The 18,150-nt window shown below is 34.5% G+C and overlaps 16 non-coding genes across 16 annotated transcripts; all 16 read left to right on the forward strand.

The window, feature by feature from the left end:
• Positions 1–744: 744 nt before the first annotated feature.
• TRNAS-GCU (transfer RNA serine (anticodon GCU)) lies at positions 745–826 on the forward strand. The gene has a single exon. It is a non-coding gene; the product is annotated as a tRNA-Ser (tRNA).
• Positions 827–2,401: 1,575 nt separating this feature from the next.
• TRNAS-GCU (transfer RNA serine (anticodon GCU)) lies at positions 2,402–2,483 on the forward strand. The gene has a single exon. It is a non-coding gene; the product is annotated as a tRNA-Ser (tRNA).
• Positions 2,484–3,250: 767 nt separating this feature from the next.
• Positions 3,251–3,332, forward strand: TRNAS-GCU (transfer RNA serine (anticodon GCU)). The gene has a single exon. It is a non-coding gene; the product is annotated as a tRNA-Ser (tRNA).
• Positions 3,333–4,081: 749 nt separating this feature from the next.
• TRNAS-GCU (transfer RNA serine (anticodon GCU)) lies at positions 4,082–4,163 on the forward strand. The gene has a single exon. It is a non-coding gene; the product is annotated as a tRNA-Ser (tRNA).
• Positions 4,164–5,721: 1,558 nt separating this feature from the next.
• On the forward strand, positions 5,722–5,803 carry TRNAS-GCU (transfer RNA serine (anticodon GCU)). The gene has a single exon. It is a non-coding gene; the product is annotated as a tRNA-Ser (tRNA).
• A 749-nt stretch (positions 5,804–6,552) lies between these two features.
• On the forward strand, positions 6,553–6,634 carry TRNAS-GCU (transfer RNA serine (anticodon GCU)). Its single transcript has one exon. It is a non-coding gene; the product is annotated as a tRNA-Ser (tRNA).
• A 1,575-nt stretch (positions 6,635–8,209) lies between these two features.
• On the forward strand, positions 8,210–8,291 carry TRNAS-GCU (transfer RNA serine (anticodon GCU)). Its single transcript has one exon. It is a non-coding gene; the product is annotated as a tRNA-Ser (tRNA).
• A 767-nt stretch (positions 8,292–9,058) lies between these two features.
• On the forward strand, positions 9,059–9,140 carry TRNAS-GCU (transfer RNA serine (anticodon GCU)). The gene has a single exon. It is a non-coding gene; the product is annotated as a tRNA-Ser (tRNA).
• Positions 9,141–9,907: 767 nt separating this feature from the next.
• TRNAS-GCU (transfer RNA serine (anticodon GCU)) lies at positions 9,908–9,989 on the forward strand. The gene has a single exon. It is a non-coding gene; the product is annotated as a tRNA-Ser (tRNA).
• Positions 9,990–10,738: 749 nt separating this feature from the next.
• TRNAS-GCU (transfer RNA serine (anticodon GCU)) lies at positions 10,739–10,820 on the forward strand. The gene has a single exon. It is a non-coding gene; the product is annotated as a tRNA-Ser (tRNA).
• A 1,331-nt stretch (positions 10,821–12,151) lies between these two features.
• TRNAS-GCU (transfer RNA serine (anticodon GCU)) lies at positions 12,152–12,233 on the forward strand. The gene has a single exon. It is a non-coding gene; the product is annotated as a tRNA-Ser (tRNA).
• A 749-nt stretch (positions 12,234–12,982) lies between these two features.
• On the forward strand, positions 12,983–13,064 carry TRNAS-GCU (transfer RNA serine (anticodon GCU)). Its single transcript has one exon. It is a non-coding gene; the product is annotated as a tRNA-Ser (tRNA).
• Positions 13,065–14,621: 1,557 nt separating this feature from the next.
• TRNAS-GCU (transfer RNA serine (anticodon GCU)) lies at positions 14,622–14,703 on the forward strand. Its single transcript has one exon. It is a non-coding gene; the product is annotated as a tRNA-Ser (tRNA).
• A 1,558-nt stretch (positions 14,704–16,261) lies between these two features.
• On the forward strand, positions 16,262–16,343 carry TRNAS-GCU (transfer RNA serine (anticodon GCU)). Its single transcript has one exon. It is a non-coding gene; the product is annotated as a tRNA-Ser (tRNA).
• A 767-nt stretch (positions 16,344–17,110) lies between these two features.
• Positions 17,111–17,192, forward strand: TRNAS-GCU (transfer RNA serine (anticodon GCU)). The gene has a single exon. It is a non-coding gene; the product is annotated as a tRNA-Ser (tRNA).
• Positions 17,193–17,941: 749 nt separating this feature from the next.
• Positions 17,942–18,023, forward strand: TRNAS-GCU (transfer RNA serine (anticodon GCU)). The gene has a single exon. It is a non-coding gene; the product is annotated as a tRNA-Ser (tRNA).
• The last annotated feature ends 127 nt before the right edge of the window (positions 18,024–18,150 follow it).

The following is an 18,150-nucleotide window of genomic DNA, read 5'->3' on the forward strand; positions in this document are numbered from 1 at the left end:
ATGCTTTTTAGGTAGAAGAGGCATTTTTACAAATACTGCTACTGACACACAAATGGCCAAAATAAACAAGTCAAATCAAGAAGTCTACTTTAAGATGGTAAACATGAGCAAGTGTCTTGATATTTGAACATGCAATGTCAATACTACTATCTAGAATTTATTTTGCAAATGCTTTATCCCCCAGGATGGTGGATTTGCTCACAAGTATAGGTTAAAATGATTTATGTTTAGATAATTTAAAGTCTATGACATTTCTTGGGCTTTGTTAAACTGATATGGGATGCAGTTAAAAAATTTTTACAGCAGAGCCCTTAATATAGGTTAAACCTTATTCCTGCATAATTTTCTTGTTTACATTACAGTGACAGCAAACTCTAAATGGTGATGTTTGTAATATTTGCAGAGATTTGAAATTACTGTAACTCATGTAACATAGTCTGTCACTTCATTAAAGACAAGCATAGAACACATTTAGTGAAAATTAATACATTACTTTTACAGAGAAGGTCATGTTATTGGCCAGAAGTATTAAAAATCATTTTTGTTTGTGAAGTGGATGATGGTGGATTTGTTCACAAGTATCGGTTAAAATTTAATAAATGTTCCTAAAGCCGAGGATGGTTGAAAGTCGACTTACTATCAAGCTGGCGATTGTGAAAATGACACAATCTACAAGAACATAAAGAATTGACTTTGAAGTATAACTAGTGGTGTTGGAATGTTTGCCAGAGTGCATACCAGTGAGACGAGGTGGCCGAGTGTTTAAGGCGATGGACTGCTAATCCATTGTGCTCTGCACGCATGGGTTCAAATCCTATCCTCGTCGTCACAATGCTTTTTAGGTAGAAGAGGCATTTTTACAAATACTGCTACTGACACACAAATGGCCAAAATAAACAAGTCAAATCAAGAAGTCTACTTTAAGATGGTAAACATGAGCAAGTGTCTTGATATTTGAACATGCAATGTCAATACTACTATCTAGAATTTATTTTGCAAATGCTTTATCCCCCATGATGGTGGATTAGCTCACAAGTATAGGTTAAAATGATTTATGTTTAGATAATTTAAAGTCTATGACATTTCTTGGGCTTTGTTAAACTGATATGGGATGCAGTTAAAAAAATTTTACAGCAGAGCCCTTAATATAGGTTAAACCTTATTCCTGCATAATTTTCTTGTTTACATAACAGTGACAGCAAACTCTAAATGGTGATGTTTGTAATATTTGCAGCGATTTGAAATTACTGTAACTCATGTAACATAGTCTGTCACTTCATTAAAGACAAGCATAGAGCACATTTAGTGAAAATTAATACATTACTTTTACAGAGAAGGTCATGTTATTGGCCAGAAGTATTAAAAATCATTTTTGTTTGTGAGGTTGGTGATGGTGGATTTGTTCACAAGTTTCGGTTAAAATTAAATAAATGTTCCTAAAGCCAAGGATGGTTGAAAGTCGACTTGCTATCAAGCTCGTGATTGTGAAAATGACACAATCTACAAGAACATAAAGAATTGACTTTGAAGTATAACAAGTGGTGTTGGAAAGTTTGCCAGATTGCATACCAGTGAGACGAGGTGGCCGAGTGGTTAAGGCGATGGACTGCTAAACCATTGTGCTTATCCTCGTCGTCACAATGCTTTTTAGGTAGAAGAGGCATTTTTACAAATACTGCTTCATAAACCAGCAAGTGAAGCTGACACAAAAATGGCCAAAATAAACAAGTCAAATCAAGAAGTCTACTTTAAGATGGTAAACATGAGCAAGTGTCTTGATATTTGAACATGCATTGTCAATACTACTATCTTGAATTTGTTTGGCAAATGCTTTATTTCCCCATGATGGTGGATTAACTCACAAGTATAGGTTAAAATAATTTATGTTAGATAATAAAAGTCTATGACATTTCTTGGGCTTTATTAAACTGATATAGGGTGCAGTTAAACTTTTTTACAGCAGAGCCCTTAATATAGGTTAAACCTTATTCCTGCATAATTTTCTTGTTTACATTACAGTGACAGCCAACTCTAAATGGTGATGTTTGTAATATTTGCAGAGATTTGAAATTACTGTAACTCATATAACATAGTCTGTCACTTCATTAAAGACAAGCATAGAACACATTTAGTGAAAATTAATACATTACTTTTACAGAGAAGGTCATGTTATTGGCCAGAAGTATTAAAAATCATTTTTGTTCGTGAAGTGGATGATGGTGGATTTGTTCACAAGTATCGGTTAAAATTTAATAAATGTTCCTAAAGCCAAGGATGGTTGAAAGTCGACTTACTATCAAGCTGGTTATTGTGAAAATGACACAATCTACAAGAACATAAAGAATTGACTTTGAAGTATAACAAGTGGTGTTGGAAATTTTGCCAGACTGCATACCAGTGAGACGAGGTGGCCTAGTGGTGAAGGCGATGGACTGCTAATCCATTGTGCTCTTCCCGCATGGGTTCAAATCCCATCCTTGTCGTCACAATGCTCTTTAGGTAGAAGAGGCATTTTTACAAATACTGCTTCATAAACCAGCAAGTGAAGCTGACACAAAAATGGCCAAAATAAACAAGTCAAATCAAGAAGTCTACTTTAAGATGGTAAACATGAGCAAGTGTCTTGATATTTGAACATGCATTGTCAATACTACTATCTTGAATTTGTTTGGCAAATGCTTTATTTCCCCATGATGGTGGATTAACTCACAAGTATAGGTTAAAATAATTTATGTTTAGATAATTAAAGTCTATGACATTTCTTGGGCTTTATTAAACTGATATGGGGTGCAGTTAAAATTTTTTACAGCAGAGCCCTTAATATAGGTTAAACCTTATTCCTGCATAATTTTCTTGTTTACATTACAGTGACAGCAAACTCTAAATGGTGATGTTTGTAATATTTGCAGCTATTTGAAATTACTGTAACTCATGTAACATAGTCTGTCACTTCATTAAAGACAAGCATAGAACACATTTAGTGAAAATTAATACATTACTTTTACAGAGAAGGTCATGTTATTGGCCAGAAGTATTAAAAATCATTTTTGTTTGTGAGGTGGGTGATGGTGGATTTGTTCACAAGTTTTGGTTAAAATTAAATAAATGTTCCTAAAGCCAAGGATGGTTGAAAGTCGACTTGCTATCAAGCTCGTGATTGTGAAAATTACACAATCTTCAAGAACATAAATAATTGACTTTGAAGTATAACTAGTGGTGTTGGAATGTTTGCCAGATTGCATACCAGTGAGACGAGGTGGCCGAGTGGTTAAGGCGATGGACTGCTAATCCATTGTGCTCTGCACGCATGGGTTCAAATCCCATCCTCGTCGTCACAATGCTTTTTAGGTAGAAGAGGCATTTTTACAAATACTGCTACTGACACACAAATGGCCAAAATAAACAAGTCAAATCAAGAAGTCTACTTTAAGATGGTAAACATGAGCAAGTGTCTTGATATTTGAACATGCAATGTCAATACTACTATCTAGAATTTATTTTGCAAATGCTTTATCCCCCATGATGGTGGATTAGCTCACAAGTATAGGTTAAAATGATTTATGTTTAGATAATTTAAAGTCTATGACATTTCTTGGGCTTTGTTAAACTGATATGGGATGCAGTTAAAAAAAATTTACAGCACAGCCCTTAATATAGGTTAAACCTTATTCCTGCATAATTTTCTTGTTTACATTACAGTGACAGCAAACTCTAAATGGTGATGTTTGTAATATTTGCAGAGATTTGAAATTACTGTAACTCATGTAACATAGTCTGTCACTTCATTAAAGACAAGCATAGAACACATTTAGTGAAAATTAATACATTACTTTTACAGAGAAGGTCATGTTATTGGCCAGAAGTATTAAAAATCATTTTTGTTTGTGAAGTGGATGATGGTGGATTTGTTCACAAGTATCGGTTAAAATGTAATAAATGTTCCTAAAGCCAAGGATGGTTGAAAGTCGACTTACTATCAAGCTGGCGATTGTGAAAATGACACAATCTACAAGAACATAAAGAATTGACTTTGAAGTATAACTAGTGGTGTTGGAATGTTTGCCAGATTGCATACCAGTGAGACGAGGTGGCCGAGTGGTTAAGGCGATGAACTGCTAATCCATTGTGCTCTGCACGCATTGGTTCAAATCCCATCCTCGTCGTCACAATGCTTTTTAGGTAGAAGAGGCATTTTTACAAATACTGCTACTGACACACAAATGGCCAAAATAAACAAGTCAAATCAAGAAGTCTACTTTAAGATGGTAAACATGAGCAAGTGTCTTGATATTTGAACATGCAATGTCAATACTACTATCTAGAATTTATTTTGCAAATGCTTTATCCCCCATGATGGTGGATTAGCTCACAAGTATAGGTTAAAATGATTTATGTTTAGATAATTTAAAGTCTATTACATTTCTTGGGCTTTGTTAAACTGATATGGGATGCAGTTAAAAAATTTTTTACAGCAGAGCCCTTAATATAGGTTAAACCTTATTCCTGCATAATTTTCTTGTTTACATTACAGTGACAGCAAACTCTAAATGGTGATGTTTGTAATATTTGCAGAGATTTGAAATTACTGTAACTCATGTAACATAGTCTGTCACTTCATTAAAGACAAGCATAGAACACATTTAGTGAAAATTAATACATTACTTTTACAGAGAAGGTCATGTTATTGGCCAGAAGTATTAAAAATCATTTTTGTTTGTGAGGTGGGTGATGGTGGATTTGTTCACAAGTTTCGGTTAAAATTAAATAAATGTTCCTAAAGCCAAGGATGGTTGAAAGTCGACTTGCTATCAAGCTCGTGATTGTGAAAATGACACAATCTACAAGAACATAAATAATTGACTTTGAAGTATAACAAGTGGTGTTGGAAAGTTTGCCAGATTGCATACCAGTGAGACGAGGTGGCCGAGTGGTTAAGGCGATGGACTGCTAATCCATTGTACTCATCCTCGTCGTCACAATGCTTTTTAGGTAGAAGAGGCATTTTTACAAATACTGCTACTGACACACAAATGGCCAAAATAAACAAGTCAAATCAAGAAGTCTACTTTAAGATGGTAAACATGAGCAAGTGTCTTGATATTTGAACATGCAATGTCAATACTACTATCTAGAATTTATTTTGCAAATGCTTTATTCCCCATGATGGTGGATTAGCTCACAAGTATAGGTTAAAATGATTTATGTTTAGATAATTAAAGTCTATGACATTTCTTGGGCTTTGTTAAACTGATATGGGATGCAGTTAAAAAATTTTTACAGCAGAGCCCTTAATATAGGTTAAACCTTATTCCTGCATAATTTTCTTGTTTACATTACAGTGACAGCAAACTCTAAATGGTGATGTTTGTAATATTTGCAGAGATTTGAAATTACTGTAACTCATGTAACATAGTCTGTCACTTCCTTAAAGACAAGCATAGAACACATTTAGTGAAAATTAATACATTACTTTTACAGAGAAGGTCATGTTATTGGCCAGAAGTATTAAAAATCATTTTTGTTTGTGAGGTGGGTGATGGTGGATTTGTTCACAAGTTTCGGTTAAAATTAAATAAATGTTCCTAAAGCCAAGGATGGTTGAAAGTCGACTTGCTATCAAGCTCGTGATTGTGAAAATTACACAATCTTCAAGAACATAAATAATTGACTTTGAAGTATAACTAGTGGTGTTGGAATGTTTGCCAGATTGCATACCAGTGAGACGAGGTGGTCGAGTGGTTAAGGCGATGGACTGCTGATCTATTGTGCTCTGCACGCATGGGTTCAAATCCCATCCTCGTCGTCACAATGCTTTTTAGGTAGAAGAGGCATTTTTACAAATACTGCTACTGACACACAAATGGCCAAAATAAACAAGTCAAATCAAGAAGTCTACTTTAAGATGGTAAACATGAGCAAGTGTCTTGATATTTGAACATGCAATGTCAATACTACTATCTAGAATTTATTTTGCAAATGCTTTATCCCCCAGGATGGTGGATTTGCTCACAAGTATAGGTTAAAATGATTTATGTTTAGATAATTTAAAGTCTATGACATTTCTTGGGCTTTGTTAAACTGATATGGGATGCAGTTAAAATTTTTTTACAGCAGAGCCCTTAATATAGGTTAAACCTTATTCCTGCATAATTTTCTTGTTTACATTACAGTGACAGCAAACTCTAAATGGTGATGTTTGTAATATTTGCAGAGATTTGAAATTACTGTAACTCATGTAACATAGTCTGTCACTTCATTAAAGACAAGCATAGAACACATTTAGTGAAAATTAATACATTACTTTTACAGAGAAGGTCATGTTATTGGCCAGAAGTATTAAAAATCATTTTTGTTTGTGAAGTGGATGATGGTGGATTTGTTCACAAGTATCGGTTAAAATTTAATAAATGTTCCTAAAGCCGAGGATGGTTGAAAGTCGACTTACTATCAAGCTGGCGATTGTGAAAATGACACAATCTACAAGAACATAAAGAATTGACTTTGAAGTATAACTAGTGGTGTTGGAATGTTTGCCAGAGTGCATACCAGTGAGACAAGGTGGCCGAGTGTTTAAGGCGATGGACTGCTAATCCATTGTGCTCTGCACGCATGGGTTCAAATCCTATCCTCGTCGTCACAATGCTTTTTAGGTAGAAGAGGCATTTTTACAAATACTGCTACTGACACACAAATGGCCAAAATAAACAAGTCAAATCAAGAAGTCTACTTTAAGATGGTAAACATGAGCAAGTGTCTTGATATTTGAACATGCAATGTCAATACTACTATCTAGAATTTATTTTGCAAATGCTTTATCCCCCATGATGGTGGATTAGCTCACAAGTATAGGTTAAAATGATTTATGTTTAGATAATTTAAAGTCTATGACATTTCTTGGGCTTTGTTAAACTGATATGGGATGCAGTTAAAATTTTTTTACAGCAGAGCCCTTAATATAGGTTAAACCTTATTCCTGCATAATTTTCTTGTTTACATTACAGTGACAGCAAACTCTAAATGGTGATGTTTGTAATATTTGCAGCGATTTGAAATTACTGTAACTCATGTAACATAGTCTGTCACTTCATTAAAGACAAGCATAGAGCACATTTAGTGAAAATTAATACATTACTTTTACAGAGAGGGTCATGTTATTGGCCAGAAGTATTAAAAATCATTTTTGTTTGTGAGGTTGGTGATGGTGGATTTGTTCACAAGTTTCGGTTAAAATTAAATAAATGTTCCTAAAGCCAAGGATGGTTGAAAGTCGACTTGCTATCAAGCTCGTGATTGTGAAAATGACACAATCTACAAGAACATAAAGAATTGACTTTGAAGTATAACAAGTGGTGTTGGAAAGTTTGCCAGATTGCATACCAGTGAGACGAGGTGGCCGAGTGGTTAAGGCGATGGACTGCTAAACCATTGTGCTTATCCTCGTCGTCACAATGCTTTTTAGGTAGAAGAGGCATTTTTACAAATACTGCTTCATAAACCAGCAAGTGAAGCTGACACAAAAATGGCCAAAATAAACAAGTCAAATCAAGAAGTCTACTTTAAGATGGTAAACATGAGCAAGTGTCTTGATATTTGAACATGCATTGTCAATACTACTATCTTGAATTTGTTTGGCAAATGCTTTATTTCCCCATGATGGTGGATTAACTCACAAGTATAGGTTAAAATAATTTATGTTAGATAATAAAAGTCTATGACATTTCTTGGGCTTTATTAAACTGATATAGGGTGCAGTTAAACTTTTTTACAGCAGAGCCCTTAATATAGGTTAAACCTTATTCCTGCATAATTTTCTTGTTTACATTACAGTGACAGCCAACTCTAAATGGTGATGTTTGTAATATTTGCAGAGATTTGAAATTACTGTAACTCATATAACATAGTCTGTCACTTCATTAAAGACAAGCATAGAACACATTTAGTGAAAATTAATACATTACTTTTACAGAGAAGGTCATGTTATTGGCCAGAAGTATTAAAAATCATTTTTGTTCGTGAAGTGGATGATGGTGGATTTGTTCACAAGTATCGGTTAAAATTTAATAAATGTTCCTAAAGCCAAGGATGGTTGAAAGTCGACTTACTATCAAGCTGGTTATTGTGAAAATGACACAATCTACAAGAACATAAAGAATTGACTTTGAAGTATAACAAGTGGTGTTGGAAATTTTGCCAGACTGCATACCAGTGAGACGAGGTGGCCTAGTGGTGAAGGCGATGGACTGCTAATCCATTGTGCTCTTCCCGCATGGGTTCAAATCCCATCCTTGTCGTCACAATGCTCTTTAGGTAGAAGAGGCATTTTTACAAATACTGCTTCATAAACCAGCAAGTGAAGCTGACACAAAAATGGCCAAAATAAACAAGTCAAATCAAGAAGTCTACTTTAAGATGGTAAACATGAGCAAGTGTCTTGATATTTGAACATGCATTGTCAATACTACTATCTTGAATTTGTTTGGCAAATGCTTTATTTCCCCATGATGGTGGATTAACTCACAAGTATAGGTTAAAATAATTTATGTTTAGATAATTAAAGTCTATGACATTTCTTGGGCTTTATTAAACTGATATGGGGTGCAGTTAAAATTTTTTACAGCAGAGCCCTTAATATAGGTTAAACCTTATTCCTGCATAATTTTCTTGTTTACATTACAGTGACAGCAAACTCTAAATGGTGATGTTTGTAATATTTGCAGAGATTTGAAATTACTGTAACTCATGTAACATAGTCTGTCACTTCCTTAAAGACAAGCATAGAACACATTTAGTGAAAATTAATACATTACTTTTACAGAGAAGGTCATGTTATTGGCCAGAAGTATTAAAAATCATTTTTGTTTGTGAGGTGGATGATGGTGGATTTTTTCACAAGTATCGGTTAAAATTAAATAAATGTTCCTAAAGCCAAGGATGGTTGAAAGTCGACTTACTATCAAGCTGGTGATTGTGAAAATGACACAATCTACAAGAACATAAAGAATTGACTTTGAAGTATAACAAGTGGTGTTGGAAATTTTGCCAGACTGCATACCAGTGAGACGAGGTGGCCTAGTGGTTAAGGCAATGGACTGCTAATCCATTGTGCTCTTCCCGCATGGGTTCAAATCCCATCCTTGTCGTCACAATGCTCTTTAGGTAGAAGAGGCATTTTTACAAATACTGCTTCATAAACCAGCAAGTGAAGCTGACACAAAAATGGCCAAAATAAACAAGTCAAATCAAGAAGTCTACTTTAAGATGGTAAACATGAGCAAGTGTCTTGATATTTGAACATGCATTGTCAATACTACTATCTTGAATTTGTTTGGCAAATGCTTTATTTCCCCATGATGGTGGATTAACTCACAAGTATAGGTTAAAATAATTTATGTTTAGATAATTAAAGTCTATGACATTTCTTGGGCTTTATTAAACTGATATGGGGTGCAGTTAAAATTTTTTACAGCAGAGCCCTTAATATAGGTTAAACCTTATTCCTGCATAATTTTCTTGTTTACATTACAGTGACAGCAAACTCTAAATGGTGATGTTTGTAATATTTGCAGAGATTTGAAATTACTGTAACTCATGTAACTTAGTCTGTCACTTCATTAAAGACAAGCATAGAACACATTTAGTGAAAATTAATACATTACTTTTACAGAGAAGGTCATGTTATTGGCCAGAAGTATTAAAAATCATTTTTGTTTGTGAAGTGGATGATGGTGGATTTGTTCACAAGTATCGGTTAAAATTAAATAAATGTTCCTAAAGCCAAGGATGGTTTAAAGTCGACTTACTATCAAGCTGGCAATTTTGAAAATGACACAATCTACAAGAACATAAAGAATTGACTTTGAAGTATAACTAGTGGTGTTGGAATGTTTGCCAGATTGCATACCAGTGAGACGAGGTGGCCGAGTGGTTAAGGCGATGGACTGCTAATCCATTGTGCTCTGCACGCATGGGTTTAAATCCCATCCTCGTTGTCACAATGCTTTTTAGGTAGAAGAGGCATTTTTACAAATACTGCTACTGACACACAAATGGCCAAAACAAACAAGTCAAATCAAGAAGTCTACTTTAAGATGGTAAACATGAGCAAGTGTTTTGATATTTGAACATGCAATGTCAATACTACTATCTAGAATTTATTTTGCAAATGCTTTATCCCCCATGATGGTGGATTAGCTCACAAGTATAGGTTTAAATGATTTATGTTTAGATAATTTAAAGTCTATGACATTTCTTGGGCTTTGTTAAACTGATATGGGATGCAGTTAAAACATTTTTACAGCAGAGCCCTTAATATAGGTTAAACCTTATTCCTGCATAATTTTCTTGTTTACATTACAGTGACAGCAAACTCTAAATGGTGATGTTTGTAATATTTGCTGAGATTTGAAATTACTGTAACTCATGTAACATAGTCTGTCACTTCATTAAAGACAAGCATAGAACACATTTAGTGAAAATTAATACATTACTTTTACAGAGAAGGTCATGTTATTTGCCAGAAGTATTAAAAATCATTTTTGTTTGTGAAGTGGATGATGGTGGATTTGTTCACAAGTATCGGTTAAAATTAAATAAATGTTCCTAAAGCCAAGGATGGTTGAAAGTCGACTTACTATCAAGCTGGCGATTGTGAAAATGACACAATCTACAAGAACATAAAGAATTGACTTTGAAGCATAACTAGTGGTGTTGGAATGTTTGCCAGATTGCATACCAGTGAGACGAGGTGGCCGAGTGGTTAAGGCGATGGACTGCTAATCCATTGTGCTCTGCACGCATGGGTTCAAATCCCATCCTCGTCGTCACAATGCTTTTTAGGTAGAAGAGGCATTTTTACAAATACTGCTACTGACACACAAATGGCCAAAATAAACAAGTCAAATCAATAAGTCTACTTTAAGATGGTAAACATGAGCAAGTGTCTTGATATTTGAACATGCAATGTCAATACTACTATCTAGAATTTATTTTGCAAATGCTTTATTCCCCATGATGGTGGATTAGCTCACAAGTATAGGTTAAAATGATTTATGTTTAGATAATTAAAGTCTATGACATTTCTTGGGCTTTGTTAAACTGATATGGGATGCAGTTAAAAAATTTTTACAGCAGAGCCCTTAATATAGGTTAAACCTTATTCCTGCATAATTTTCTTGTTTACATTACAGTGACAGCAAACTCTAAATGGTGATGTTTGTAATATTTGCTGAGATTTGAAATTACTGTAACTCATGTAACATAGTCTGTCACTTCATTGAAGACAAGCATAGAACACTTTGAAGTATAACAAGTGGTGTTGGAAAGTTTGCCAGATTGCATACCAGTGAGACGAGGTGGCCGAGTGGTTAAGGCGACGGACTGCTAATCCATTGTGCTCATCATCGTCGTCACAATGCTTTTTAGGTAGAAGAGGCATTTTTACAAATACTGCTACTGACACAAATGGCCAAAATAAACAAGTCAAATCAAGAAGTCTACTTTAAGATGGTAAACATGAGAGAGTGTCTTGATATTTGAACATGCAATGTCAATACTACTATCTAGAATTTATTTTGCAAATGCTGTATTCCCCATGATGGTGGATTAGCTCACAAGTATAGGTTAAAATTATTTATGTTTAGATAATTAAAGTCTATGACATTTCTTGGGCTTTGTTAAACTGATATGGGATGCAATTAAATTTTTTTTACAGCAGAGCCCTTAATATAGGTTAAACCTTATTCCTGCATAATTTTCTTGTTTACATTACAGTGACAGCAAACTCTAAATGGTGATGTTTGTAATATTTGCAGCGATTTGAAATTACTGTAACTCATGTAACATAGTCTGTCACTTCATTAAAGACAAGCATAGAACACATTTAGTGAAAATTAATACATTACTTTTACAGAGAAGGTCATGTTATTGGCCAGAAGTATTAAAAATCATTTTTGTTTGTGAGGTGGGTGATGGTGGATTTGTTCACAAGTTTTGGTTAAAATTAAATAAATGTTCCTAAAGCCAAGGATGGTTGAAAGTCGACTTGCTATCAAGCTCGTGATTGTGAAAATTACACAATCTTCAAGAACATAAATAATTGACTTTGAAGTATAACTAGTGGTGTTGGAATGTTTGCCAGATTGCATACCAGTGAGACGAGGTGGCCGAGTGGTTAAGGCGATGGACTGCTAATCCATTGTGCTCTGCACGCATGGGTTCAAATCCCATCCTCGTCGTCACAATGCTTTTTAGGTAGAAGAGGCATTTTTACAAATACTGCTACTGACACACAAATGGCCAAAATAAACAAGTCAAATCAAGAAGTCTACTTTAAGATGGTAAACATGAGCAAGTGTCTTGATATTTGAACATGCAATGTCAATACTACTATCTAGAATTTATTTTGCAAATGCTTTATCCCCCATGATGGTGGATTAGCTCACAAGTATAGGTTAAAATGATTTATGTTTAGATAATTTAAAGTCTATGACATTTCTTGGGCTTTGTTAAACTGATATGGGATGCAGTTAAAAAATTTTTACAGCACAGCCCTTAATATAGGTTAAACCTTATTCCTGCATAATTTTCTTGTTTACATTACAGTGACAGCAAACTCTAAATGGTGATGTTTGTAATATTTGCAGAGATTTGAAATTACTGTAACTCATGTAACATAGTCTGTCACTTCATTAAAGACAAGCATAGAACACATTTAGTGAAAATTAATACATTACTTTTACAGAGAAGGTCATGTTATTGGCCAGAAGTATTAAAAATCATTTTTGTTTGTGAAGTGGATGATGGTGGATTTGTTCACAAGTATCGGTTAAAATGTAATAAATGTTCCTAAAGCCAAGGATGGTTGAAAGTCGACTTACTATCAAGCTGGCGATTGTGAAAATGACACAATCTACAAGAACATAAAGAATTGACTTTGAAGTATAACTAGTGGTGTTGGAATGTTTGCCAGATTGCATACCAGTGAGACGAGGTGGCCGAGTGGTTAAGGCGATGAACTGCTAATCCATTGTGCTCTGCACGCATTGGTTCAAATCCCATCCTCGTCGTCACAATGCTTTTTAGGTAGAAGAGGCATTTTTACAAATACTGCTACTGACACACAAATGGCCAAAATAAACAAGTCAAATCAAGAAGTCTACTTTAAGATGGTAAACATGAGCAAGTGTCTTGATATTTGAACATGCAATGTCAATACTACTATCTAGAATTTATTTTGCAAATGCTTTATCCCCCATGATGGTGGATTAGCTCACAAGTATAGGTTAAAATGATTTATGTTTAGATAATTTAAAGTCTATTACATTTCTTGGGCTTTGTTAAACTGATATGGGATGCAGTTAAAAAATTTTTACAGCAGAGCCCTTAATATAGGTTAAACCTTATTCCTGCATAATTTTCTTGTTTACATTACAGTGACAGCAAACTCTAAATGGTGATGTTTGTAATATTTGCAGAGATTTGAAATTACTGTAACTCATGTAACATAGTCTGTCACTTCATTAAAGACAAGCATAGAACACATTTAGTGAAAATTAATACATTACTTTTACAGAGAAGGTCATGTTATTGGCCAGAAGTATTAAAAATCATTTTTGTTTGTGAGGTGGGTGATGGTGGATTTGTTCACAAGTTTCGGTTAAAATTAAATAAATGTTCCTAAAGCCAAGGATGGTTGAAAGTCGACTTGCTATCAAGCTCGTGATTGTGAAAATGACACAATCTACAAGAACATAAAGAATTGACTTTGAAGTATAACAAGTGGTGTTGGAAAGTTTGCCAGATTGCATACCAGTGAGACGAGGTGGCCGAGTGGTTAAGGCGATGGACTGCTAATCCATTGTGCTCATCCTCGTCGTCACAATGCTTTTTAGGTAGAAGAGGCATTTTTACAAATACTGCTACTGACACACAAATGGCCAAAATAAACAAGTCAAATCAAGAAGTCTACTTTAAGATGGTAAACATGAGCAAGTGTCTTGATATTTGAACATGCAATGTCAATACTACTATCTATAATTTATTTTGCAAATGCTTTATTCCCCATGATGGTGGATTAGCTCACAAGTATAGGTTAAAATGATTTATGTTTAGATAATTAAAGTCTATGACATTTCTTGGGCTTTGTTAAACTGATATGGGATGCAGTTAAAAATTTTTTACAGCAGAGCCCTTAATATAGGTTAAACCTTATTCCTGCATAATTTTCTTGTTTACATTACAGTGACAGCAAACTCTAAATGGTGATGTTTGTAATATTTGCAGAGATTTGAAATTACTGTAACTCATGTAACATAGTCGGTCACTTCATTAAAGACAAGCATAGAACACATTTAGTGAAAATTAATACATTACTTTTACAGAGAAGGTCATGTTATTGGCCAGAAGTATTAAAAATCATTTTTGTTTGTGAGGTGGGTGATGGTGGATTTGTTCACAAGTTTTGGTTAAAATTAAATAAATGTTCCTAAAGCCAAGGATGGTTGAAAGTCGACTTGCTATCAAGCTCGTGATTGTGAAAATGACACAATCTACAAGAACATAAATAATTGACTTTCATGTATAACTAGTGGTGTTGGAATGTTTGCCAGATTGCATACCAGTGAGACGAGGTGGCCGAGTGGTTAAGGCGATGGACTGCTAATCCATTGTGCTCTGCACGCATGGGTTCAAATCCCATCCTCGTCGTCACAATGCTTTTTAGGTAGAAGAGGCATTTTTACAAATACTGCTACTGACACACAAATGGCCAAAATAAACAAGTCAAATCAAGAAGTCTACTTTAAGATGGTAAACATGAGCAAGTGTCTTGATATTTGAACATGCAATGTCAATACTACTATCTAGAATTTATTTTGCAAATGCTTTATCCCCCATGATGGTGGATTAGCTCACAAGTATAGGTTAAAATGATTTATGTTTAGATAATTTAAAGTCTATGACATTTCTTGGGCTTTGTTAAACTGATATGGGATGCAGTTAAAAAAATTTTACAGCAGAGCCCTTAATATAGGTTAAACCTTATTCCTGCATAATTTTCTTGTTTACATTACAGTGACAGCAAACTTTAAATGGTGATGTTTGTAATATTTGCAGAGATTTGAAATTACTGTAACTCATGTAACATAGTCTGTCACTTCATTAAAGACAAGCATAGAACACATTTAGTGAAAATTAATACATTACTTTTACAGAGAAGGTCATGTTATTGGCCAGAAGTATTAAAAATCATTTTTGTTTGTGAGGTTGGTGATGGTGGATTTGTTCACAAGTTTCGGTTAAAATTAAATAAATGTTCCTAAAGCCAAGGATGGTTGAAAGTCGACTTGCTATCAAGCTCGTGATTGTGAAAATGACACAATCTACAAGAACATAAAGAATTGACTTTGAAGTATAACAAGTGGTGTTGGAAAGTTTGCCAGATTGCATACCAGTGAGACGAGGTGGCCGAGTGGTTAAGGCGATGGACTGCTAAACCATTGTGCTTATCCTCGTCGTCACAATGCTTTTTAGGTAGAAGAGGCATTTTTACAAATACTGCTACTGACACACAAATGGCCAAAATAAACAAGTCAAATCAAGAAGTCTACTTTAAGATGGTAAACATGAGCAAGTGTCTTGATATTTGAACATGCAATGTCAATACTACTATCTAGAATTTATTTTGCAAATGCTTTATCCCCCATGATGGTGGATTAGCTCACAAGTATAGGTTAAAATGATTTATGTTTAGATAATTTAAAGTCTATTACATTTCTTGGGCTTTGTTAAACTGATATGGGATGCAGTTAAAAATTTTTTACAGCAGAGCCCTTAATATAGGTTAAACCTTATTCCTGCATAATTTTCTTGTTTACATTACAGTGACAGCAAACTCTAAATGGTGATGTTTGTAATATTTGCAGAGATTTGAAATTACTGTAACTCATGTAACATAGTCTGTCACCTCATTAAAGACAAGCATAGAACACATTTAGTGAAAATTAATACATTACTTTTACAGAGAAGGTCATGTTATTGGCCAGAAGTATTAAAAATCATTTTTGTTTGTGAGGTGGATGATGGTGAATTTGTTCACAAGTTTCGGTTAAAATTAAATAAATGTTCCTAAAGCCAAGGATGGTTGAAAGTCGACTTGCTATCAAGCTCGTGATTGTGAAAATGACACAATCTACAAGAACATAAAGAATTGACTTTGAAGTATAACAAGTGGTGTTGGAAAGTTTGCCAAATTGCATACCGGTGAGACGAGGTGGCCGAGTGGTTAAGGCGATGGACTGCTAATCCATTGTGCTCTGCACGCATGGGTTCAAATCCCATCCTCGTCATCACAATGCTATTTCGGTAGAAGAGGCATTTTTACAAATACTGCATCATAAACCAGCAAGTGAAGCTGACACAAAAATGGCCAAAATAAACAAGTCAAATCAAGAAGTCTACTTTAAGATGGTAAACATGAGCAAGTGTCTTGATATTTGAACATGCATTGTCAATACTACTATCTTGAATTTGTTTGGCAAATGCTTTATTTCCCCGTGATGGTGGATTAACTCACAAGTATAGGTTAAAATGATTTATGTTTAGATAATTAAAGTCTATGACATTTCTTGGGCTTTATTAAACTGATATGGGGTGCAGTTACATTTTTTTACAGCAGAGCCCTTAATATAGGTTAAACCTTATTCCTGCATAATTTTCTTGTTTACATTACAGTGACAGCAAACTCTAAATGGTGATGTTTGTAATATTTGCAGAGATTTGAAATTACTGTAACTCATGTAACATAGTCGGTCACTTCATTAAAGACAAGCATAGAACACATTTAGTGAAAATTAATACATTACTTTTACAGAGAAGGTCATGTTATTGGCCAGAAGTATTAAAAATAATTTTTGTTTGTGAGGTGGGTGATGGTGGATTTGTTCACAAGTTTCGGTTAAAATTAAATAAATGTTCCTAAAGCCAAGGATGGTTGAAAGTCGACTTGCTATCAAGCTCGTGATTGTGAAAATTACACAATCTTCAAGAACATAAATAATTGACTTTGAAGTATAACTAGTGGTGTTGGAATGTTTGCCAGATTGCATACCAGTGAGACGAGGTGGCCGAGTGGTTAAGGCGATGGACTGCTAATCTATTGTGCTCTGCACGCATGGGTTCAAATCCCATCCTCGTCGTCACAATGCTTTTTAGGTAGAAGAGGCATTTTTACAAATACTGCTACTGACACACAAATGGCCAAAATAAACAAGTCAAATCAAGAAGTCTACTTTAAGATGGTAAACATGAGCAAGTGTCTTGATATTTGAACATGCATCGTCAATACTACTATCTAGAATTTATTTTGCAAATGCTTTATTCCCCATGATGGTGGATTAGCTCACAAGTATAGGTTAAAATTATTTATGTTTAGATAATTAAAGTCTATGACATTTCTTGGGCTTTGTTAAACTGATATGGGATGCAATTAAAAATTTTTTACAGCAGAGCCCTTAATATAGGTTAAACCTTATTCCTGCATAATTTTCTTGTTTACATTACAGTGACAGCAAACTCTAAATGGTGATGTTTGTAATATTTGCAGCGATTTGAAATTACTGTAACTCATGTAACATAGTCTGTCACTTCATTAAAGACAAGCATAGAACACATTTAGTGAAAATTAATACATTACTTTTACAGAGAAGGTCATGTTATTGGCCAGAAGTATTAAAAAATCATTTTTGTTTGTGAGGTGGGTGATGGTGGATTTGTTCACAAGTTTTGGTTAAAATTAAATAAATGTTCCTAAAGCCAAGGATGGTTGAAAGTCGACTTGCTATCAAGCTCGTGATTGTGAAAATGACACAATCTACAAGAACATAAATAATTGACTTTCATGTATAACTAGTGGTGTTGGAATGTTTGCCAGATTGCATACCAGTGAGACGAGGTGGCCGAGTGGTTAAGGCGATGGACTGCTAATCCATTGTGCTCTGCACGCATGGGTTCAAATCCCATCCTCGTCGTCACAATGCTTTTTAGGTAGAAGAGGCATTTTTACAAATACTGCTACTGACACACAAATGGCCAAAATAAACAAGTCAAATCAAGAAGTCTACTTTAAGATGGTAAACATGAGCAAGTGTCTTGATA

Source organism: Pseudophryne corroboree, chromosome 11, assembly GCF_028390025.1.
Source record: "Pseudophryne corroboree isolate aPseCor3 chromosome 11, aPseCor3.hap2, whole genome shotgun sequence".
NCBI lineage: Eukaryota > Metazoa > Chordata > Amphibia > Anura > Myobatrachidae > Pseudophryne > Pseudophryne corroboree.